This window comes from Peromyscus californicus, unplaced genomic scaffold, assembly GCF_007827085.1.
Source record: "Peromyscus californicus insignis strain IS unplaced genomic scaffold, ASM782708v3 Scaffold_23__1_contigs__length_62951481, whole genome shotgun sequence".
In the NCBI taxonomy this organism is placed as follows: Eukaryota; Metazoa; Chordata; class Mammalia; order Rodentia; family Cricetidae; genus Peromyscus; species Peromyscus californicus.
The window spans coordinates 37,344,477-37,368,645 of NW_026294534.1; the positions used below are offsets into that span (position 1 = coordinate 37,344,477).

Consider the following 24,169-nt stretch of genomic DNA (forward strand, 5'->3'; position numbering starts at 1 on the left):
TATCCAGGGTGGTGAACACTGTCAGTCTCTTTATCCCCTTTCCTCGTTGGGGGTGGGAGTGTTACGTTACCCGGACTGCAATGGCTGGTGGCACAGTGGAGAAAGGCGCTCTTCTTCTCTCTCTGGGTGGTGGCTAGGGCACAGGCGCAGAACCCCAAACTGACGACCGAAGATTCTTATCATGCCCCACCCCACTCCAACAGCAGATGAAAAAAAAGAGGGGCTGAGTCTCCATTTTCCCGTCTCTGTTTTAAGTTTCTCTTTGCCTGTTAATTTACTTTCTCGACTATCATAACATCAAAAGGAAGGGCTAGGGGTTCACTCTGATTGTTGACGAACCCCTACCACCCAAATGTTTCCAGCCCTGTGGGCAAGAGTGAGCTAGCCAATCCCTACACCGAAAAGGACACATGAACACCTTAAGCCTAGTTGGAGAATAGGGGGAGTTACCAGGGGAGAGGGGTACTTGAGCCCAAATAAAAAAAATCCATGTCCCCCTAGAATTGGTGGCGCACAACTCTGGAACATTCTCTCTACCCAAGAAGTTAGTGACGCCATTAAAGTTTCACTTTGTGCTGACCCATTTTCCTTTCTTTTATTCTTTAACTGTCAGAGGAAAATAAGCCACCTGCCAGCTAGTATTCCTTGCTTCAAGTTTTGACTCTTGTGAGTATCCTGGAGAGAGGGGAATGGCTGGGACTACATGTGCCAACAGTGTCCCTGCTATACAACATGGAGGCAGTTACTGAAGTTATAAGTCAGCATCCAGACGAGGCTTTTTTTTTTTTTTCTCTAAGAAGGTGACATTAATTCTTCCTACTTCTTGGCCCTCCCACGCCAGATCAAATCTTTTAGTTGGTGAAATTCTCCATTTTGTTTCTCATGAATTCCGGATCTACTTAGGACAGTCAATGTTGACATCTTGTTTACAGTCAAGAAACCACTTACAGTCAGTGGTTCCTGGACCAGTGTAGTGGCCAGGAGCAGGTGCAAAGTTACTGTGACAAGTTGGAGCAGACCAGTTAACCTAAAGCAGATGGCTATGCGTTTTTAAATAGAATAATGGAACCTATAGCAAGTGGTGCTTCGGTAAAAATAACTGAGGAGACGGAGACTTCTGTACATTCACACTATTTAAATCTATTCTCTCCAGAAGATTTCCAAAAGGCTAGCTTCTGAGAATTAGCACCTTCTGGTTAACTGAAAGAAAAGCTCACAGACATGGAAGCATTGGATATGAGTCCAAATAACCAGAACTCCATTAGCTGCTTGTGTTTTAAGTTGAGAACTATGCTGAGGAATGGCCTGACCAGTGTATTGTTTATAAAAATGAATTTGAGTCATTAGAAAACAAAATCAGTGTCCCCCAAACACATGTGAGTAACCTTCAGCTTCCCAGAGTGAATATTATAACCAGTTTTATTCAGTGAAAGCCTCAATGTTTATCATATTGAACTAATTTTAAAATCACATACAAATTAAATAAATAGAGTCGGACTAAATACATTCCATTTAATTTTGACTCCCCCTGAATATCCTCAAAGAGAACTTGATTTTAGTAGTCAAGGAAGAGAATGTTTGTTTTCTCAGAGATACGTGGGAGACAGACAAGGACCAGCCTTTGATCACATGGCCAGAGTGATGTGAGCATCAACAACACCACATCCTCTTAGTGAGCTAATTAGGAAAAATGTTTTGTGCTAAAAACTTTAGGAGAGATCTCACTGTAGAGACAGATGGGCACTAGGCTATCTGCACTGTGAGCCTCTGAATTCTTCTGTTGTGTTCAGTATACTTTTCACAGCCAGGGCCAGGTATTTGCTTCCAAATACATACACACATCTATATGACAGCACTTACCACCATGGTTACCACATAGTAAAATGCTCAGTAAATAAGTATTTTTAAGAAGTGACATTCAAAATGTGAAATGTAGGTTTAACCCGCTACTGATGACAAGAACCTATGACTAGTTACAGCATGTCTGGGAGCCTGGGATGGAGAGCATCTCATCCATGACAGGCACTTGACAACCCACAGTGACAGCTGTCATGATACCTCATCTCCAGACGTGACAACCACAGCTCAGAAAGATTAGTCACAGGATGCAGAAGAGGAGGAATTCAGCCTCGAAGTTAGGTCTTTACCACTACAGCCCCTCCCTGGCCTATTCGATTTTACCAAGGGCCTTAACTAGGAACTCAAGAAACCCAAAGAATGCATATTGGAAATGTGTGTGAGGAGAGGTTCTGGATCTTTCATCGGGCTCTTAGGGTGGCCCACAACTTTCAGAAGGCAAAGACATGGGCTGTTTGCCTAGTGCATTGGTGTAGAGGAAGGTAAAATCGATAGTGGAGGCAGGTAGCGTGTGTCTCCGCTTGCCCACATGCAGCGTTCCTCCAAGCTGGTGTGCCAACTCTCTTATCTACCCTCAGGGATTAAAAAAATGCCACGTCCCAATTCCTGCTCACTCTTCGTCTTATTACAGCCGCATTCAGCTCTGAGAAACTTGAAATGTTAGTGTGTAAGCATGTACATTTGTTTTGGGGGTGTGGTGTTAGGTGGGCCACGGGGACAGAACTGGGTCTGATTACAATCGCTGTAGAGCTTGGCAATGAGCTGTGTTGTAATGCGGAGAGTGAAACCAGCGGAGCCGAGTCTCCAGGAGTAGTGTCAGAAACATCACCGATGAGTTAAGTACTGATCCGACTTTGATCAGGATTTCTAGGTCACCAGCCTTCCTGCGTAGAAGACGGAGATTGAGGGCTCTGTTTTCAGTCATCAAATAGTATTTCTAGAATGTTCTAGGCATGATGTTAGGGAGCTCTGTGCAACAGAAAATCAGGTATGTGTATATGTTACACACACATGTAATCATAACTCAGTATGACCAACCCTCCACTGGTCATATGATAAAGCGCTGAAGGCACACCTTGGGGGTGCCTTGGTACCTTGGGGGTGGGGAGTGAGAAGTACTTCAGTTGGAGGTAACGTGGCAGTTCAATTACATAAATACCAGATGGAGTATCAGGCTCTGCATTGGCTTGGGGGCAGAAAGCATCTAGACTCAACCTATCAGCAAAATCTACTTTGAACAAGCCCAAAGCTGGGCCCTCTGACTAGAAGCCGTAAGAGGACGACCTACCACACGCAACAAAAGCAGTGTGCCTGGCGTGCTGGGCAGCTGGCCCTGGAAATAAGTATGTTGTGGGAAAAGTGATGTCCGACTTAGGTTTGGGGGGACAAAAAAGGAAAACGCATTGAGTGAAAGTCCCCCCACCCACCCCTGTCCAAAAGAAGCAATAGAGTATGTTATTTATTGAGCACTCACCAGGAAACAAGTACTGTGCTGGGTGCTTCTGAGACATTAGCCCACTGAGCAAGCCTTTGAGGTAAGTACTATTACTATCTCTGTATTCTCTTGCTTTTTTTTTTTTCTCAGAGTTTAATAGCCAATGTGGTTTGCAAAATACCACCCTGATTCCTCTTCCTGGTAGTTATGCTTGCTTAGCCCTTTGCTATATGGATTTTTTTTTAAAATCAATCATGTCATTTGATTTCAGCAACAGGGACCTAGCAAGCAAAGGTTTGAAGATGGTATAATGGCATGCGCCCTCTGTGTTTGAAGATCTGAAGCCACCCGTGAGCATGTTTGAACCAGACTGTTGGAAAGCCTGTGTGGGGAACAGGAGGACTTCAGCAAACAGCCTGCCAACCATCAAACAGGTAGAGTGGGACCATTCCGGAACGTCCAGCCCCAGATAAGCTTATGTCTGTTAGTATCCTCTGGAGTAAGCTCTGAAGAGACCAGCGAAGGAACCATTTAGCTGAGTCTAGCACAAGAACTACCCCACCGAATGATGAAGTAATAAATGCCCATTGTTTTAAGCAATAAGTTTTGGTGTGATTTGTTACACAGCAAAGGCTAACTGATACAGTGTGTGCCGTTTGACTGATAACGTGTGGCAATTAAAATGAGCTTCACTTTTTTTCTTTGCATAAAACAGTAATGCCTCTTCTAATTGTGATTTAGATTTGGTGCAATGTAGTTTAAGATTCACTTAGCTGATAAAACAACAACAACAACAACAACAAAAAAAAAAAAACTAGGGATTTGAGAGTCGCTTGATTTAAGCCTGTAAGTAAGCCACAGATTTCTAATGTAAGCGGTCTGACACTAAACTCTAGACCCCTTTAGCCCACACAGAGTTCCATCTAGCTGGGGAGAGGAATGCCAAACCAAATGGCTGCCAAGAAAGTAGGGATAGGGATGTGTCCCTTAAATGACCTTGCAGAGAGCTGGAAACATCAAGAATTTATACCTTCTTATTCCCCTCGACTAATTAAAATCCTCATATCGCCTCAAGATAAGGAAGTAGCGTGCTGTGGGGTGCAGGGTGGGGTCTGGAAAGCCTGTCCCAATGGACAGCTTTGTGTTGAGGCAGAAATGCAATCTCTGACACAGAGGGAGGCTGGGAGAGTTGGTGGACTCTGACCAAGGTGGGGAAGAGAGATATGCAGGGAGGCTAGTGCCTAAGCAGCGGCAGCTGAGCTCTCTCACGTCAAGTGCCTGAAGACCATGGGTCAAGTGCATTCAGAAAACAAAAGGGGTATGGAAGAAGGCAGGGTATGGCTTGATAAGGGCCACAGAGGCCCATGTGACAGCTGCCAGTAGCTATAAAACAAGCTCAAGAGACTTCTAAACAATGGCACCAAAATGGTGGAAGAGGATTTGCCAACTGGAGGGGCCAGTGAGATGGCTCAGTGGGTAAAGGCATTTGCCGCTAAGTCGGACAACCTGAGTTCAATCCCCGGAACCCACACATTAGAAGAAGAGAACCCATTGCCTCAGGTTGTCTGCTGACCTCCCTACACATGCTCTGGCGTGTGTGTGTGTGTGTGTGTGTGTGTGTGTGTGTGTGTGTGTGTGTGTGTAAGTACATCCTGATCTAATTGTGAATGTGTACGTACACACACACACACACACACACACACACACACACACACACACACACATATAGAATGTAGAAAGACTTCAAAAATTAAATGGGAGAAATTTTTGCCAACTGAGTTAGATTAACTAGGAAGTTTACATAGCTTAGTTTGGGGAGTGACTAGTAGAAGCCCCTCGTGAGATTTAGGGAGGAGCCCTAGCAGTGTGATCACAGAGTTCAATGTTTTTGGGATTAACTTTGCAAAAGACAATTTGACTTCTATGAATCCAAAAAGGCAACACTGTCTACTCCAGCCAGTCCCTGGTTTGGGGTGCTGAGGTCATTTTTGAAGCCTAGCTGAGGGCAACCGGTGTTGCACATACACTTTGGGTTTTAGAAGCTATATTTATGGGATTTTCATTAACAGGAATGCCTTCAAGACTCCTCCACCCACTCTGTCAACTCATCTATCATCCTGGCAGGAGGTTAAAGGTCTAGGGCCATCCCTCCAAATTAACCTGTCAGGGGGCATCTGGAAGTGTGTGGTAAAAGTGAGAGAGACAGGAAATGCAATGTGCATGGCCAGAAAGTACCATGGGAAGGTCTCCCAACGGGCACTCATTTAAGATGGAAGAGAAAGGGTTTCGTTCTTATTCACATCTGATCAAAACTCTCACTTAAAAAATTCCTAGCTGGTAAAACGGCTTAGCTAATAAGGACACACACCTCCAAACAAATGGTATCTCGAAGCCAGTTTCTTAATAGTGATAAATGTGTTGTACTACTGTAAAATCTCAGTCGGAGTGGGAACTGGGTAAGGGGTTTATGAGAACGCTGCAAAAAAAATTTTCGATAAACTGAAAAGTGTTCTAAAAAGTAAACTCACTAAAAACCTCTTAAAAAAGAAATGGATGAGTGTTGGAGGAGGAGGGAAGCTTATTATTCAGGTAGGGAAAGAGTTTTTAAAATTGGGTTCTTTTTCTTAACTTTGTGAAATTCGTGTTTGTTGTGTTTGTTTTGGCCTGCCTCCCTACCGCTTGAGGCCTCAGAGAACACAGAGATTCTACGTTTGTATCATACCGTGATTCTGTTCTCTCGTTCAAAGAAGTATTCACTTTTTGGTTGGTTGGTTTGAATTTTGGTTTCATTTTGTTTTATTTTGCTTTTGAGACAGGGTCTCACTGTGAAACGTTAGCTGGCCCGGGACTCACTATGTAGACTAGGCCTCAATTCATCTTTCCTCACGCTGCCTCCTGAGTGCTGGGATTTAAAGGCCTGACTCCCATGTAAGTATTCACTTTGATATCCAACTTCGTACTTGCAACTTTCTTAAAGAGGCTTCTAGAATTGTATAATCTTCCAGATTCTCAACACTCACATGCACCATTGATTGGTATTGATCCCATATGAATAGTTAGGAAAATATCCAATGAAACAATTGACCAACACCATGTACAAATGCTGGGCCAAACCTTACAGAGACATGAGAAGACACGGGATAGATTCTGAGGATTCATGGGTGTGCTGGATCGTCTTATGTCAATTTGACACAAGCTAGAGTTATCTAAAAGGAGGGAGCCTCAATTGAGAAAATGCCCCCATAAGATCTGGCTGTAGGACATTTTCTTAATTAGTGATTGATGGGGAGGGCCCAGCCCATTGTGGGTGATGTCATCCCTGGACTGGTGGTCCTGGGTTCTATGAAAAAGCAGACTGAGCAAGCTAGGGAAAGCAAGCCAGCAAGCAGCACTCCTCCATGGCCTCTGCATCAGCTCCTGCCTCCAGGTTCCTGCCCTGTTTGAGTTCCTGTTCTGACTTTCTTCAGTGATGGACTATGATGTGGAAGTGCAAACCAAAGAACCCAGTGTTTCATCGCAGCAACAGTAACCCCGACTAAGACAATGGGATATGGTGTCTATTCTCCAGGTATTTGTAGTTTCGTGAGGGCCAGGGAGACACTCCTAATAAAGATTCGACCTCAAAAGTGATTAAGCATGCTGGGCAGGGTGGTGCACACCTTTAATTTTAGCACTCAGGGGTGCAGAGGTAGGGAGATCTCTGTGAGTTCGAGGCCAGCCTGGTCTACAAAGCGAGTTCCAGGACAGTCAGGGCTACACAAAGATTAAGCATCAAATATTCACTGATGCCAGCCCTTCCTTTAACCACACAATTGACAAGATCTGGATTAAAAGCACTTTGGCTATTACTAATCAGTGTGATTATACTCCAGGAGACCATGCTAGCTCAATGATCATCACAACATTGCAGCTGATGATCATAACAAAGCTTTTGACACAAGGCCATTGTCAATCTGCCAACCAGCCTGTATCTCCAGAGAACTTCAGCTTTGCTTAATTTCTCTAGAAGACTGATCAATTAGTTTTAGACAGACACAGATTTGAATATAGCGGAAATTAGCCACATTTAAAAGAAATCAGGTCAAAATGTAATGGAGGCAAGAACAACGGAAAGGAGACTCAGTCTTCCATAGAGAAATCTCCCAATTGACTCTTCTATGCTTGGCTCTACAAATTATAAATCCCCTGCATTCAGGGTGTGGTGGTCTGCATAGAAATGCTCCCACCCATAGGTTCATAGTTTTTAAATTCTTGGTCATTAGGGAGTGAGTGGCGCTACTTGACAGGGACTAGGAGGTGTGGCCTTGTTGAGGTCGTGTGTCACTGGGGGTGGGCTTTGGGGTTTCAAATGCTCAAGCCAGGCCCAGTGTTTCTCTCTCTTCCTGCTGCCTGCGGATCCAGACACGCAGAACTCTTAGCTACCTCTCCAGCACCATGTCTGCCTGCATGCTGCCATGCTCCCTGCCGTGATGACCATGGACTGACCCTCTCTGAACCTGTAAGCCAGCCCCAACTGAATGCTTTCCTTTAGAAGAGTTGCCATGGCCACGGCGTCTCTTCGCAGCTCTAGAAGAACACTGACTGAGACCCAGGGCTTGGGCACAACATGAGATACCCAGTTTGGGGAAGAATGTCTTACTGTGGGAAGAGATGAGGCAGGACAACCCCAGCCAACCGTCAGCACGGAATCACACGTGCCTCCTTCCTCGGTTGGAGAATCTCAGAATGTGGCCTTGTTTTTAAAATGGCATCCTTGGGGAAGGAGGGGGAGCTTTAGACCACACGCTGAGGAGGAGGGTTGGGTGAAGACACTAAGAAGATGGCGTGAAAGGCCAAGACAGATGTTTGCAAGCCCAAGAGCGACCTGGGGCAGGCCGTTTCTTGGTTAGACCTCAGAAGGATGATGAATCTTGCTGACACCTTGCTTTTGGATAATCTCATCACCACGACGGTGGGACTACGGTGTCTGCAATTGAAATCGCCTGGTTTCTGGTTTGGGGTTGCACAGCCCCGGAAAAGGACAGCACTACAGAACCTAGAAAATGCCCGAGGCGGCCCTGGGCTGAAGAGAATGAGGAAAAGAAGGAGATAAAATGGGTAGAATAATGGGTGGGAGAGAGAGATCTTCAAAGAGAGAAGCCAAATGAAAAGCAAAAATGAGCGTGGAGCCTGTTTCTCCCCCTTCTAAACAGGAGCATGTAGACACAGAATGTACGAGTCTCAAGGACCTGGAAGGCCCAGTTGCTGTAGAGGGCTGTTGGTGTGAGGGTTACCTGCTGTGGGATGTTCTGTATGGCAAATGTGTTGCTGATTAGTCAATAAATAAAACACTGATTGGCCATTGGCTAGGCAGGAAGTGTAGGCGGGACAAGGAGGAGAATAAAGCTGGGAAGTGGAAGGCTGAGTCAGAGAGACACTGCCAGCCGCCATGATGACAAACAGCATGTGAAGATGCTGGTAAGCCACGAGCCATGTGGCAAAGTATAGATTAATGGAAATGGATTAATTTAAACTGTAAGAACAGTTAGCAAGAAGCCTGCCACGGCCATACAGTTTGTAACCAATATAAGTCTCTGTGTTTACTTGGTCGGGTCTGAGTGGCTGTGGGACTGGCAGGTGAGAGAGATTTGTCCTGACTGTGGGCCAGGCAGGAAAACTCTAGCTACAGTGACCTCTCACCAGCACTGTACAAGGAGCCTAGCACACCACGGGAGGAAGACCAGACACACCCAGGAAAAGTACGTACTTGCTGAGTCAACTTGAGCATACCTTGGACTGGAGGGAACAGATGTCATCTTCCAAGAGTGCAGGCCATATTCTAGAAGCAGACAACCTTGAATTTCAAGAACACTCTTGCCCTTCCTGTTGCCTGACTCTCAGTTTTCTCTGCTACAAAAGAGGACCAGTGGTGGCACCATCTCACAGAGATACGATGAGCATTACGTAGAGTTTATTAGCAGTGTCGCCTAGTAAATGATATCTGTTGTAAGAGGAGTTTATTGTGACTTTTTTTTTTTTTTTTGAGACAGGGCTTCTCTGTGTAACAGTCCTGGCTGTCCCGGGACTCACGCTGTAGCCCAGGCTGGCCTCAAACTCACAGAGACCCACCTGCCTCTGCCTCCTGAGTGCTGGCATTAAAGGTGTGCACCATCACTGCCCAGCTGTGACAATAATTCTTGTCCCTCAAATTCAAGGCAACCTTAGCAAACATTCCACCTAATGCTGGGAGCAAACACTATTGTAACTGGATGAGTAGCCTCAGGCAATAAGGGAAGTAGCTCTTAGCAGGTGAGCCCAGGAATAATTGTGTTGACCTTTTCTCTTCAAAATGTTAGCGTGATCTGCATCTCAATTTAGCCACGCTGACCAATTCTGGACACTGACCAACAGTGCTCATTCTAGTATTAGACCTTGTTAAAGATTCTCTTAAAGCTTTGGAGTGTATTTAATTTTTTTTTATTACATTTATTTGGGAGAGGGCACACGTGTACAGGGTACTCACAATGTGGGTTCGAGGACTGCACTCAGATCATCAGGATCTTCAGCATGCGTGCACCTTTTACCCAAATGAGTCATCTTGCTGGCCTTGCATTGGCCTTTGGAAGGCAGCCAAAGGTCATCTCAAGGGATCTGTCCAGTCCACCACAGAGCCGAGGCAGGGCAGACCAGTCTTTAGAACTTGGCAGGTGGACATCGTCCTTGAGCAATGTCTACTCTAACCACTCCGGAGCCTGGGTTGTCCAGAGACAGCCAGGACATTGCGGAAGTCCAGTCTTCCTAGCCAAGGACTGTGGCGAAACCTGGTGTGGGGACCATGGTGAAACTGGATTAAAGGGGGTCGTGTATATCGGTGCTAAGGAAAGATGGGGAGTCTTGGGCCACCAGGGTCCTTTGAAGCAGGGATGCTACCCCCGAGGGCCATGCCGAGAAGTAAGCCGGGCAGACTGCTGAGGACGGGAAGAGCTAAAGGGCGCCTACAACATTCCAAAGCATCACATTCTCAGGGTTCAGGGCACTTTGGAGTTGAGACACGGGTTCACCCTTTGCCCTGCCTCAGATTCGTTGTGAAACTAGAGGGCAGTCTGGGTGACTGTAGTGGCTTTTGCTTGCTGACAGCCACGAGCGCCCTGGGACCTGCGAGAGGCCACGCCCACCGCGCGGCCTTAGAGGCGGGGTCGGCAGGACTGGGCGGGGCCTGACGGGGAAGAACCGGAGAGCACAAATAAAGAGGCGGGGCCCGAGGGGGGGGCGGAACGGACTTGGAGCTGGTGGGCGGGGCCTGAGGGGAGCGGCGGGCCTGAGGAGGTGGAACAGGCCCGACGGGGCGGGGCTTAAGAGGCGGGAATGGCGCCGATGGGGCGGGGCCTGAGAGGAGCGGCGGGTCTGAGGGGGGGGCGGGACAGGCTCGACCTGCGCGACCAGAGCTGGGCGGAGCTGGCGGGGGGGGCGGGGGGGGCGGGGGAGCGGGCCGCGCCAGGAGATGGGGCGGGGAGGGGCCTGAGGACGGGGCGGGGAGGGGTGGCGCGGCGCGGCACGCGCACTACCAGCCACCCGGCCCTGCCGCCGCTGCTGCTGCTGCCGCTACCGCCACTGCAACGCCGGTGGCGCAGCCCAGGGAGCAGCTGCAGCCGCGACTCCTTAAATAGCATCGCGACCCGGCGCGGGGCAGTTCGTGGACTGCCGTGACAGCCGCCGGCGGAGCTGCCGGGGCAGCGGAGGAGGTGAGTGCGCCGGCTGCGAGGGGGGCCGCGCGCGCGGGTCAGCCCAGGCGACCCCCTCGCCGGGGCCGTGACTCGAGAGCCTCCCCGCGCGGCTCTGCGGGACGTTCCGCTTTTTCCCTCCCGCCCCCCCGGCCTGGGCTCCGCGGCCTCGTTTCCCTCGGCACCGGGAGGCTCCGGGACCGCCCGGGCGGCCGCCGCTTCCGGTGCCCGAGCTGGGTTCCCCGCGGGCCGTGCGCGCGCGGGGCTGGTGCACCGCCGAGTCCGGGCGCGCCTCGCAGCCACCGGTCCCCGGGGCTCGGGTGGCGGTAGGAAGCGGAGCCCTTGCCCGGCGCAGGTGACAAGAGGGTGGTCCTGCCGGCCGGGGACCCCTGGTGTCTCCGCCGCCTCCTCCCTTGGTGCCCCGGAGGCAGGGATTGTGAGGAGGCGCGCTCGCACCGCGCGCGTGGAGACGGACTGTCCCGGTGCAGCTCTGTGACGTGCCACTGCGCCGAGCGTTCGAGGAGGGTCGGAGGCAGCGCCCGGGAGCCCGATGTCATAAGGAGAAATTCTCGCGGTGTCTCCAAAGAGGAGCGCCCACAGTCACTGCACACAGCAGTGATGGAGCCATTGATTTTAGGCAACCTGGCTTTACATTTTTTTTTAAATTAGGGAGCAAACATGGTATTTCTCACCTTGAAGCATAGACAGCTAAGGCTGATAGAGGACTTGAAAGAACACGTGGCTTAGATTCTAGAGACTCCATCTCATCAGTGCGTTATGCCAGGGCTTGCAAACCATCTTTCCACTCCACCCAAGATCAGGGTTATGGAGCCTAGGTAAGAATGGCCATTATGAAAATGCCCTGCCGAGACATTTAAGCATCTTGAACTGTGAGTATGCCCTAAAGGACTTGACATTTTGTTATGTTTCTGGGACACGTTTGAACCTGCGATCTGTATTTACCCCAGTGGAAATTATTAGCATAACCCAAACAAACGGCAATCATCCAGACCCTCGTAGTTGCTCTGGTTCTCTTCAGGTGCCTGTGACTGTTAAGTCCACCTGAACTTAAGAGTTTGAACTGGTGGTCTGCAATGGGCAGGGTTGAGAACACAGCCAAAAGGAACCATCAGCCGGCAGCAAACACGGTGTGATTAGGGCGGAAAACAAGCGGGACCAGATCTTAGAAGATGTTCTTTCTTGTAGTTCAACTGAGAAGTCCCTTTCTGGTGTGAGCCTGGTGCTTTTGTGACTGGTGTGCATCGAGATGAAAAGGTCTTGAGCTCCAATTAGGTGGCTAGTGAAGGAAAACTCAAAGCAACACGCTTTCTTAACAACTCACCTCTTCTGAATTTACTGTAAACAGACGGAACTTAAACAAACAAACAAGACTAGCCTCCCCACCCACGATTATAAGCATTTTGACACATTTCCTTCCTGTGTCTTGTTATTTATATTTTGTCAGTGTTTTATTATCAGGGCAGCCTGACTGCAATCTCTGGGCCTTACACGTTTTGACATTTAACACATGGGCATATGACAACTGCAAATAGGGGCAGGTTATCTATTTATACCATACGGGTACTTTTCAGCTACCTCCAGGTTTCTGAGTTAAGTGTGGAATAATAAGTGCAAACCAGCATGATACAGTCAGTGTTAATGTCTTTAGCACATCTTCGGTTTTGATGTGGCTGTCTAGTGCAGTGTGGCTCAGTGTTTGGAGTAGGGGCCAGGGGAAGGATCAGGTGGTTTTGTCATTTACATGTAGAGATTTCTATCTTTCTCCCTGTGGCTTTTTTTTTTTTTTCTTGCTAGGCTGTGGGATAACTACAGTAGTTTCTAGACGTTTATACTCAGTCATTTCAGAGGGTTTGTAAGATCAGTTTGACTTGTTGGGTAAGCTTGCCGATTGCTCCTTTGCATGCACTGTCCCTTATGACTAAATTCTCCTGGAGTTACACCATTAGAAATGTTTTATGGACAGCCTTGTTTATATGATGCCGCTGCAACATGGAAACTCACTTTAAGGCAGCTCACAGCTGGGAGTTTCCTAAACCCTCTCTAAACCTGACTGTTCGGCCCAGCTAGATTAAGGTGCCTGAGTTTTTAGTGAAGGCCTTCATGTCCAAATTGGACAAACATTTTAGGGTCATGATGTACCTTTGGCATTATTGCCAGGAGGATGGTTCTCAGTACGCAGAGCTAATCTGAAGCTGCTGTGCTTGAGTTTGGGTTTCAACATCCTGGTACCTTGAGGGGCTGCTGAGAACTTTAAAGAAATGCAAGCAAGCCCTCAAAAGTGGCAGCTGAACTTGATGAACTAGACAGGAGAGGCAGTTTTGCCGGTGTTGGTGATAGTACTCTGAGAGTCTCATCTTCATAAAGTGTTGGATGTCAACGCCTAGGACATTGTGGTTTGTGTAATTCTAGGGTAGTAGGTAATGTGGACAAGGGAAAGAAAACTATCCTGTGAATGAGCTGTGCTAATTTTTTCTACTTTGTCCATCCTGATGTTTATAATTTCTTAACTGTCGGAGGCAGTGGTATTCAGTCACTTGTAACCTTTGAGGAATCAAGCTGAGGAGGGCTGGGGGTTGCCCCAGAGTGGTCCTTTTCCTGTTCCTTGGCTGGCTGGGAGGGATGCCACTTTAACCTGGAGGTGTGTGAAGGCTGTATTCCCTTAGGATAGGAAGGGCTGCTGGAGAACAAGGTATGCCCTGTGTCCTAAGTCTGAGATTTCAAAACCAGTGGCCGAATTCACATAGGAACCTGGGTTAGTTCTCTTTATGGATTATTTGCCAGTCTTCAGGTTTTAAGTAAAAAACGGAAAGCTGTCTCAATATCTAAATCAAAGTGTACTTTTGCTTTTTCATATTATTAAAGTAATACATACTTGTTATTAAACACTAGGACGTATAAAACTAAAAGTCTTGAAGAAAGCACATCTGGGTTCATTTTTTTCCAGTTTTATAAGCAATTGAAAAACAATTTTAAGGCGTATATTGTCATTTGAAGTTGAACATTTTGACAATTCATTTAGAAAAATTTAACCTTTATTTTTATTTTATGTGTACGGATAATCTGCCTGCATGCATGTCTGTGTACCACATTCATGCAGTGCCTGCAGAGCTGAGAAGAGGGCCTTGGGTCCCCGGGGACTGGAATAACAGATGGTTGGGGACTGTCTGGTGGATCCTGGGAATCAAACCCAGGTCCTCTGGAAGAGCCACCAATGCTCTTAACTGCCAAGCCGTCTTTCCAGACTGACGAGTCACTTTTAATCACCTAACTTACAGAGCGATCCTTCCGGGTTTGTTTTCAGTGAGTTTTGACGATGACTCCTTTCAATGTGTTCATTTCTCTCTTTCTCTTGACTTCAGAGCGGTTTACCAAGCTCTTTTCTCTAGTTAAACACATGCATGTTTAAAATAAAACATGCTCTTAAAAAAAAAAAAGAACAACTACTCATGGTTTTATAACTAATTTGAAAACAATAAATGAATGGGTTTTAATGGGCTTTGGGCTTCATGTGTTTTAGTGGAAAACTGTTGAAATAAGGATTTCATGGTTTGGAAAGATAAATGGAAAGGAGGTAGGGCATCAGAAAAGTGCGGTTTGCCCTTTAGAATGTTTCCCCACTTGGGGTGCGACTTCTGATAAATGTATTATCTACCCATTTGCAGAGTTTTGGCTGCTGTAGAAATTGGCACTCTGCACTCAGCCTTGTTGCTGGAGAGCATGTCTGGAGCCACGAGGTCAGACCACCATTGATGAAGCCGAATTAAGAGAAAGCCACTGCAGGACTGGGTTCTTCCTTTAGGCTCAGCCGCCGGTCAGCTGAACAGGACCAGTTGAGGGGCAGTAGTGCCAGTACTCGCCGATAGATTCTGTTCTTGGTGCGTCAGAGATGTTAATTCATTAGCCTCCCCAGCAGCCCTGTGAGGCAGGCCCTACTCTTAGATTCTATGATAGTGGTTCTTCTAATGCTGCGACCTTTTAATACAGTTCCTTATGTGGTGGTGACCCCAACCATACAATTATTTTCATTGCTACTGCATAACTGTAATTTTGCTACTGTTATGAATCGTAATGTAAATTTCTGATATGCAGGATATCCGATATGCAACCCCCATGAAAGGGTTGTTTGACCTCCCCCCCCCCCCCCAAAAAAAGTGATCTTGACCCACAGGTTGAGAACTGCTGCTCTGTGCTATTTAGAGATTAAGTTGCCCAAGGCAGGATTTGAGCCTAGGCTGCTGCCTGGCTTTGGGACCTGTGTTCTCAAATGCTTCCCTCTGCTGTCTCTGGAGCTAGGGTTCTGAGGCTTGGGAAGTTCCTTTCTACTCATCTAGGAACAAGGCAGGTCCGTTCCTTGTGTCTCATTTACACTCAACGGTGAATGTTCTCTTGGTCACACCGGAGTTCCAAGAGGTAACCGCTTGATTCAGCATAGTGGAGTGTGTGATTGAGATCATTTACTGCATAGCTATGACTTTCTGGAGAATTAAAGAGTAATTAAAAGTTAACAATCGTCTGCCTTTGAACTAGGTCTTGGAAGCCTGGAGCATAGTTGGGGGTGCATGATCAGTGAACGCCCTGAGTATTGGAGACGGCAGGTGGGCACTGGTCCTTAGCTTAGCACAGACTGTGGAGCCAAGCGCTTTACTAAGAGATTCCCCTCACTGTAACACGTGGGTTTGCTCTCTGCTGTGTATCTGGGGAGCACTTCTACCCCCTTCTTGGCACGGTCTAGTGATAATGTTGAAAACATAATAGACAAGAGAGTGGAATCCTCCATATTCGGAGCTGTGGCATCATTGGGTGATTCTCCATCTTTCCTGCTGAAAGTACAGAGCTAGCAGATACAACAGGGCTGCCGTGGGTGAAGGCAGGTGTAAGGAGCATGGGTGCAATCCACACACAGTCACCTCTATCTCTTGGCACCTCAGCGTCTCTTCAGACAATCCCCGACCTCTGAAACAGCCAGGCTTCCTCTTCCCACTGAGGCAGGAGCTGTGGTGAATGGAGAGTATGACTCAGTCAAGGTTACACAACCTGCCTTCCCCTCTGGCCATCTCTCTGTCTCTCTCACACACACACACATGGAGTTTGTTCCTGGGCCCCATGCCTGTTCGAGGAATGACTGGCCCCTAGAATTGCCTGCCCTTGACTTAATGTCCTGAGACGCAGGCAGTCAGCCGGTTTCGTCTGCTTATTGTAATCTACTCTCTGTCCAGCACTTCCCAGCATGCACCTGTTTCTGCCTTGCAGTCTTAGGAAGTTCACAGTCGGTTATCTCCAGTGTAGGCAGCAAAAAGTTAAGATGAAAACAAATAAAAAAACAAATCGGAACATGACAGCACCTGGAATCCCAGCCCTCGGGAGGCTGAGGCAGGAGAGCCACTGTGAGTTGGAGGTCAAGCTGGACTACATAGTGAGTTTCAGGCCAACCTGGACTAGAGAACGAGACTCCCTCTCAAAAGTGAAGAAGAGAAGGAGGTGATGATGATTAAGAAAGAAGGAAGTTTTTCTGAAGCAGAACTCCAGGGCAGAATCCATCAGTCCCAAGTCTTTATTTAGTTAGCCTTTCAAGGGCTTCTACATCCTGGCTCTAGGGTGCTGTTTTCTCTGCCTGTCTCAAAGCTCCATGAAGAGGGACTTAGGGACAAGACACTAGGTGCTTGGGGCTGAAGGAACTATGCACCCTAAGACTCTGCAAGCTGTCCAGATACCTGAGTTGCTAGCCTGTATCCTGGAAGGAGGCACAGACCTCGAAAACCCTGTGTGTCTGTGTCTTCATGGGCCTTTCTATATGTTGATCATTTTCTCAACCGTTTTCCTCGGAGAGCTGTTGCTCAGAGGTAACTCCCTTTTCAGACTCTCATACTTTGGAACCTTGAGTTCTCTGACCCCCAGCCAGGATGCAACAGCAATCCAGCTGATGGCTAAAATGTTGAAGTTCGCTTAGACCAGTTAAAAAAAAAATGCCTGTGGTCCCAAGTGTCCCAACCCGGAATTCAGAAACTGGGCATCTTCTTCAGTGGTTATTTAATATTGTGGTGAGCATTCTGCCTCTGATTTGCATGCTTCTGGGTATGTGTGTATATCTCTCATCCTCATACGAGCACTTCAACCTTTCTGTGACCTCTAGGTAAGAAGGGGACCTGATCATTGTCATTTCCATATTTCCAGAAGTGTTCCTGGGCCCTGGACTGGCCTGAAGAGTTATTGAAACTAGGTATTGTCCTTGACTTGTGTCCCCAAACCCAGTCAATGGGCAGGGTCTGCTCATTCTCATGTCCTCTCCGAACGATAGCACCCAGCGGGCGCCTGACCCTTGCTTTGATTCTTAGCACCACCAGCCTCGTCTAGAGTCTGCTGCCTCCAGCGTAGAAGGTGAAGGCTCTTAGTTAAAACAAAAAGAGGGTCGGGGTGCTGGGAAGAGGGGGATAGCTGCTTTCCCTGAAGCCAAGGTCTGATCAAATCCTTCCTCAGCAGAATAGTCACGGCTCTCCACAGTCAGGCCCCAGGTCTCTTGTTAAGCTTGTCTGGTGGGGGCCTCTGTAGCGTGGCCTCAGCTCGCTGTCCCTCAGCCAGCATTTTATACAGTGCCTTACCCCAACAGGCCCTTCGTAGAGTCTTCATGACTGATGGAAACTGGGAGGCATTAAGATAATGGCCCCTGACGATAATGCGCATTATCTGCTCTGCTAAACTGGATCTTAGCAATTAAGATGAAGGAGTTGAAAATCTGTGGACCACAAGGTGCGCTTCCTGGAGGTGAACTTTGGGTTTCAGAACACAGCTCAGGGGTTTCTTTCCTGTCTGTAGTTCAGCGAGGAGGAGAAACAGGTGGTTCTGGGCTTCTCGGGATGTGAGAGGGAGATTAGTGTCGAATTCCAGATAATCTTGCATAACTGTACTGGAGTCGTCACTTACCGGGTATTCCTACTTTAAAGGTGTGCCTTGTTTCTGTGCCAGGACGGCATTGGTCAAATAGGTCTCTGTTCCTTCTGTGGGACAGTTACCCACATTGTACCTCAGGCAAGCTGTGAGGCATCATAGCATGTGGAGCTGACAGGGACCTTATGCATCACCAGTCCGACCGGACACCCTGGAGAGGACAGATCCAAAATCCAGAGGGTATAGCTGAGCAGTCCAGAGCCCTGGGCTAGCCTCCACAGACAGTGCCAGTCTCTTGTTCTTTCATGACATGACTTGGAGATGAATTCGGGAATGCAGAGTGTAAGCAAGGTAAGGATACTTGGCATTGGAGCTAGCGTAAAGCTGTAGGATTCCCAGCCCTGGACAGAGTTCCTCAAATGTGGCCAGCCTCTGAGGCTGGCATGGCTCTGTGGCTTTAATTCTCCTTGTTACAGACCAACCGACCCAGTCTTGTGGTCTGGTGACAGTCTCCAGCATGCGTCTTTCGTCCAGCAGGTGATGGTAGGTGTCTTTATCCTGTGTGCTGTGGTCTCTTTTGCAGGCTCTTTGATGCAGCAAGCTTCTTAGGGGCTTATGTATTGTTGCCCATATGAGGGAACTGCTGGCAGCTCTGGCAGAAACAGGTGAGCCTCACCAGGCAGGTGCCAGAGAGGATGGTTTCTGATAGGGGTTACGTTTTCTCTTGGTTGGGGGGGCAGCTAGACCATGTAATAGAGTGCAAGACGGAAATATTAGAACTATTTTAGACACCCTTTTGCTTTTCTTTAAATCCAGATTTGATTCATAGCCATAGCTGTCTTAGAGGATATGGATTTAGTTTATGAATGAAAGCATGTACAGGTGCATTTATTCGTCACTTAGTGGGATGTGTTAGAAGAAGTAGAGAACCAGAAAGTTGTCCCCTCAACTGCCAGCTTGGCATTTGATCTCTGAGGGCCACTTTTAAAAAGGTGACTCAGTTTGGCAGAGGGGGATATAAACTGAAACTTATCTCTGGAACTAGGTTCCGAGCCTTGTCAGAATGTGTCTGACTTTAGGGGAGTTAGTTAGTAAGAGCCAGAGTGCTTGGGGATTTTGTTCTCCTGATTTGTTAGTGTGAAAGCCTTAATTGGACAGACAGATCCTTTATTTTCTCTGTGGTTTACAACCACATCTCCTGAGGCTTGGGCTGGCTTGGTATATAGTGGGTGGTCAATGAATATTTGCCAACCGAATACACGGGACCTTTTGCTTGCATGGAAATTAAATACTGCGCTGGACTGGCTGCTTCAAGTCAACATTTAACTTGGCTCCCTTTGTTTAGCTCTTTGGGCCATTGGCAGGGTACACTACGTGTGCCAGTTAGGCTGACTGCCGCCGCACAAATAGTTTCTGAACCTATAGAGTCAGAGGACTGTTGGCACCTCAGAGTGTCTCCTGAATGACGGGATGTGTGGGCTTTGCTTTCCAACCGTTTTAAAAAGAAGAGCATAATAAAACAATATTAGCAAAGTGTTAGCTGCGATTGACACTGACTGAAGGTAAAAAGTACATGGTGATGTTATTGTACTGTGTGGACTCTTGAATAGATTTGGGGACTTTTGTAGCCAGAGTTTAAACTAACTATAACGGGAATGGAAAGATCCCCAAACTAATGTAGCCTGTTTATTCTGAGCAGGTAACAACCAAATTTGGCATTTGGTTTTTTTTTCTTTTTTCCTCTCCTTGAAATAGTAGGTTATTGGTCTGTATTCTGTAATCTTCCATAACTTAGATTTGTTTTGTTTTTAGCTTTCCTAAGCCAGTCACTTCTTAAAGTTACCTGAACTCTGTGTAATTTTAGCTCGTGTCCCGTGGTGTCACTGATCCCTCTCATGCCTTCCCATACAATGAGCAAACTCTTGCTTCATCGGTCCTCTGTTTCGCCTGTTGCTTTTCCTAGCCTCGCTCCCTTCCACAAAGACCTAGGGGCCCATGTTCTTTAAAGGTTCCGTTCAATTCCAAGCAGCCTCACAACTTGAACATATTTTAAAGATTCCGTCGGTTTCTGCTTTTTTAGTTACCTGTTGAGGTCTGTTAAAATGCCAAGGTGACTTCTCTAACCTTGGGAGTGACTGGCCTTCCCTGGGTGGAAGTTTGTGTTTGTATTTGGCTTGCGACTCCCACTGGGTTGGGCTAAGCCATTTCTCCCGTTGACGGTTACTCTGGAGTCTTATTCTATTTTAAGAGGTGTCAGTAACCCTACCCAACCTGTGCCCTCTTGAGCCTTCTTATCCAGGTCACTGCTATTTGATAGCTGTGACCTCTGAGTCGCTGGGCCCTGTGGGCTCCTTGAGGACAAGGACTGAGTCTCTTCTCTCTCCCGTACTGACCTAGGCCCCCCGCAAGGACGTGGCTGACTCTGTACACTAAGCATCCGGGGTGAAGATGAGCCTCCAGCAGCTATTCTGTAACCTGCTGACAGGAATAGTGTCCTAGGAGAGAGGCCCAGTCTCCTGGCCGCTGAGGCGGCCAGTCCCTAACCCGCGCCTAACTGCCTCTTGCAGGGCTCCGGCCTGCCTCCCTGCTCCCCATACGGTCTGGTTTTCACGGGTGTCTCCCTACCCCCACCTGTCTTTGACTGCTTAGATTTGGCCCAGGTCCACCTTGGCCTCTGCATGGCCCTCTGGTGGCCTCCAGCCCATACACAGTGTTCTCTACCTGCCAAATGCTTGCAGCAGCAGAGCCCACCCCTTTCTTCCTACCCAGAGGTTATCCCCAGCTGTCCGGTGTGTGTTCCTTAACTCCTGCAGGTGTGTTTGTCTTCACTGTTCTCCTGAACTCGTGGAAGGTGGAGAAAACATTGCTAGGGCTCCATCGTCCTGGCAATGACCTTCTGTTTGCCAAGTTTTATGTCCCTCCAATGTTCCCTCAATATTGTTTGGTTTGCAGTGAGGCCCTCTCTGAAAGGACACTTACGTGGAAGTTGCTCCCAGGGCTGGTGAGGGCCTGCGCCAGGGCCCAGCTCAGGACAGACAGGGAAGGCTTAGCTGTGTTTTCTGGAAGAGCTTTATAACCCATCTGTCACTCCTTAATAAGGGCAGGTTACCACCCTAAATCCTTGTGTAGCAGGTAGAAAATACATAAATACAAAAGAATATCAACCAACCTGAACCTGGTCATACCTTGTTTATCCTGAGAATTGATTGAAAATATAGTTAGTGGTTGATAGGGCAAATTTTATGTTATGCGTTTACAATTAAAAAGCTGGGGGGGTGGAGCCAAATGTAAAGCATAATAAAATAATAATGAATAAACACAGGCCTACTACCACAGAACTGCTGGGTTTTTATGATTTATTTTGAAGTTCTGTGTGTGTGTGTGTGTGTGTGTGTGTGTGTGTGTGTGTGTGTGTGTCTGCATGTCTGTGTGTATGTGTAGGTGACTGCCTGTGTCCACAGAGGGCAGAAGTGTGTGTCTGTCTGTCTTTGTGTCTGTATGCAAGTATGACTGCTGATGTCAACAGAGGCCAGAGGGGTGTGTGTGTGTGTGTGTGTGTGTGTGTGTGTGTGTGTCTGTCTGTCTGTCTGTCTGTCTGTCTGTCTATGTCTGTCTGTCTGTCTGTCTGTGAGTATGTATAGATGACTGCATATGTCCACACAGGGCAGAGACATTGGATCCTCGTGGTGCTGGAGTTACAGGTGGTTCTGGGAACAGAACTTGATATGCTTTTAATCACTGAGCCATCTCTCCAGCTCAGAATTGGTGGTTTTTAATGTTTTCCTCCAGTACCCATTACCTGGGGTTTCAAGGTGTGGGTAGACGCCTGTTCATTTGATCTTGTTGACAGGATGACTCCATCATCCTTTTGTCTTGGGGGGGCGGCGCAGCATGGCTTTTTTGACCCAAAGAGGAGCAGTTTCCCGCTGGTCCCACCCCTTTCTTTGTGCCTGTAGGGCCCACACAGGCAGGGGCCCTGCTCATGACATGCAGCTCGTCTGGGCACAGCCGGTACCTGGATGGGACCCTTTTGCATTTGAGTCCAGAATCCTTTCCACGTTTCTATGCTGTGTAATTTCCTAGTCACTACTGGAAGATACAGGCTTGGGCAAACCCACTGAGGGGACCTCGAGGATTGGCTCGGTCCCCTTCTGAAGCACAGGGACCTTACTTCCTCCTCTCTGCAGGCCCTCAGTGAGGACTCTTCTTGCCCTGGCTGTGGTAGGAGAGAGACATGGAGTCCCTTCACTTGTTAAGCTCTCTCCCTTCTCACGGTGGGGTTTCTCACTCCTGATTTCCTTTGTAAGGTGGAGGGTCTGTCCTTGTGGGGTGTTTTCGTAGCCAGGGGGATTTTATTTCCTCCTCTACCTGCCGCAGTAACAGTGGGTCCATTCTTGTGGGTTATTTTCGTAGCCAGGGGAATTTTATTTCCTCCTCTACCTGCTACAGTAACAGGCTCTACTTGTGTTGCCCAGCGTGGTGAGACCATGGTGTCACCCCCTCAACCTGCAGTCTCGTGGACATAATTAGGACTCATCCTTGGGTCAGGTACCATCTGACAGGACATGCCCTGTCCGATGCAGTTGATGACCGGAAGTTTAATCTTCAGAAGCCTCTTCTGTCTGCGTCCTCAGGGATTGTTGGGTCAGTCTACCCATTCCATCCGCTGAAGCTGATTGAGGCGGCCCCTCCCGTCCAAGCCTGCTTCCTTCCCTAGCCTTCGTCAGTAAGCACCCTGCTTTGTTATGACATCTGTACAGAAATGGAACAGTGTTAAGTCGATCGATACTGCAGTATCTTGTCAGCTTGTGTTCATTGTATATGATGGGTTTATTACGATATTGTCATAGATGTACAGAAGATGCTGCAATCATAGTCATCCCTCCCACCCTCTTTTGTCCCCTTTCCACTCCCATGTATCCCCTTCCTCTCCCCACCTAGCCCCTCCCCTACTTTCCTGTGTTTTCCTGACCCAATGCGTTCCATTAGGATCGTTTACAGCAATGTGGGTTTGTTCAGGGGAGCATGAGAGCCTCATCAGTGGCTGTACCACTGAGGAAAACAACCCCCTGCCCCGTCAGACGTTATTCATCTGTGTATTAAATAAATATGAAGACAAATAGAGTCATCTTGCTTCCCTTAGGAACATTCTTCAATACATGTGACTCAAGTTTGACCATGTTGTCCTACATAAAAGCCTTCCCATGACCTAGGTGTCTTTCTTAGGAGTCTCCAGACAGACAGGTCCTCTTTGTGTCTGTGTGGATGGAGCGGGGGCAGGGGGGGGGAGCTGTATGTTGTGCTGACTGTGAATAACACGCTGTGGGGAATGCTGGACAGGTCCTCTAGTCAGCTTCCTTTACATCTCAGAGGGCCGCCCACGCAGCCCTCTCAGTGTCTGGAGAATGCTCTCCTCACCACAGCCCTGTGCTGCCCCGGCTCCAGGGATAGAAGCCCAATGTGTTTCTCTGGTTTGTAGGATTCTGTTTTGTCATAGAAAACTCACCTGGTGCAGCACCCTGGGACCTCCTTTCTTTGCCCATAGAATCTGCGCCCCCGTGGGCAGCCTTGATCGTCTTAAACTGATGAGGAGTCACATCCTTAAGTACCCGAGGACTGTTCTGTTGGTGTTGACAAACTTCTCAGGAAGTGAAATGCTTGGAGACATATAAAGCAGCATGGGGACTCCGGTGATCACCTGAGACTCTGCAGATGGGAGGGAGGGAGAGGAGGGGTGTTGAAGTGTGGGGACACCCTGGCTATCTCTTTCCTCTTCAGAGTCCCCTGTTGTGTTAGCGCCCCTTCCAGTGGATTGCAGTAGATCCATAGTCAGGAAATACTCAGGGAATATTCAGCAAGTACCTGTTTTGGCCTGCGCACTGTATTAAGCACCAGGGTAGGAGGGGAGAGGAGTTCCGTAGGTACCGCACTTCCTGAGTGTCTAGCAGGAAGCACCAAGTACTCACAAAGGCCACAAAGGAAGTATCCCTGGAGTCCAGCTGGAGGATGAGCTGTTTATCAGCGAGGAGATCCTGTAAGAATTGGTTAGAGAAAGTGACCCCTGTCTTCTTCGGGTGGGATTTGGACGTCATAAAACAGGCCTCGGGAAGAGATTGAGAAAGAAAGATGCAGAGCAGGCACAGGCTAGAGGGAAGATTTGCTGGGTGTAGAAAGGGCAGGTGCAGACGCTCAGACTCGGGGACTGACGCAGCATTACATGTGGACCTCTCCCTGTGGTGGTGCTGAATCAAAGACCCAGCCGAGTGTGGCCACC

The 24,169-nt window shown here is 48.0% G+C and overlaps 1 protein-coding gene across 3 annotated transcripts in view; it reads left to right on the top strand.

Annotated features, from left to right (window-relative positions):
• The first annotated feature begins 10,814 nt into the window (after nt 1-10,814).
• The window catches only part of Acsl1 (acyl-CoA synthetase long chain family member 1), a 68,299-nt gene continuing 54,944 nt past the window's right edge, over nt 10,815-24,169 (top strand). Inside the window, exon 1 of one of the 3 annotated variants that reach the window (XM_052752227.1) lies at nt 10,815-11,013. The gene's annotated coding sequence lies outside the window, so the exon portion shown is untranslated. Of the gene's footprint in view, nt 11,014-11,584; nt 11,883-24,169 lie in introns of those variants that run through there. The other 2 variants (XM_052752229.1, XM_052752230.1) reach the window with 2 other exon arrangements.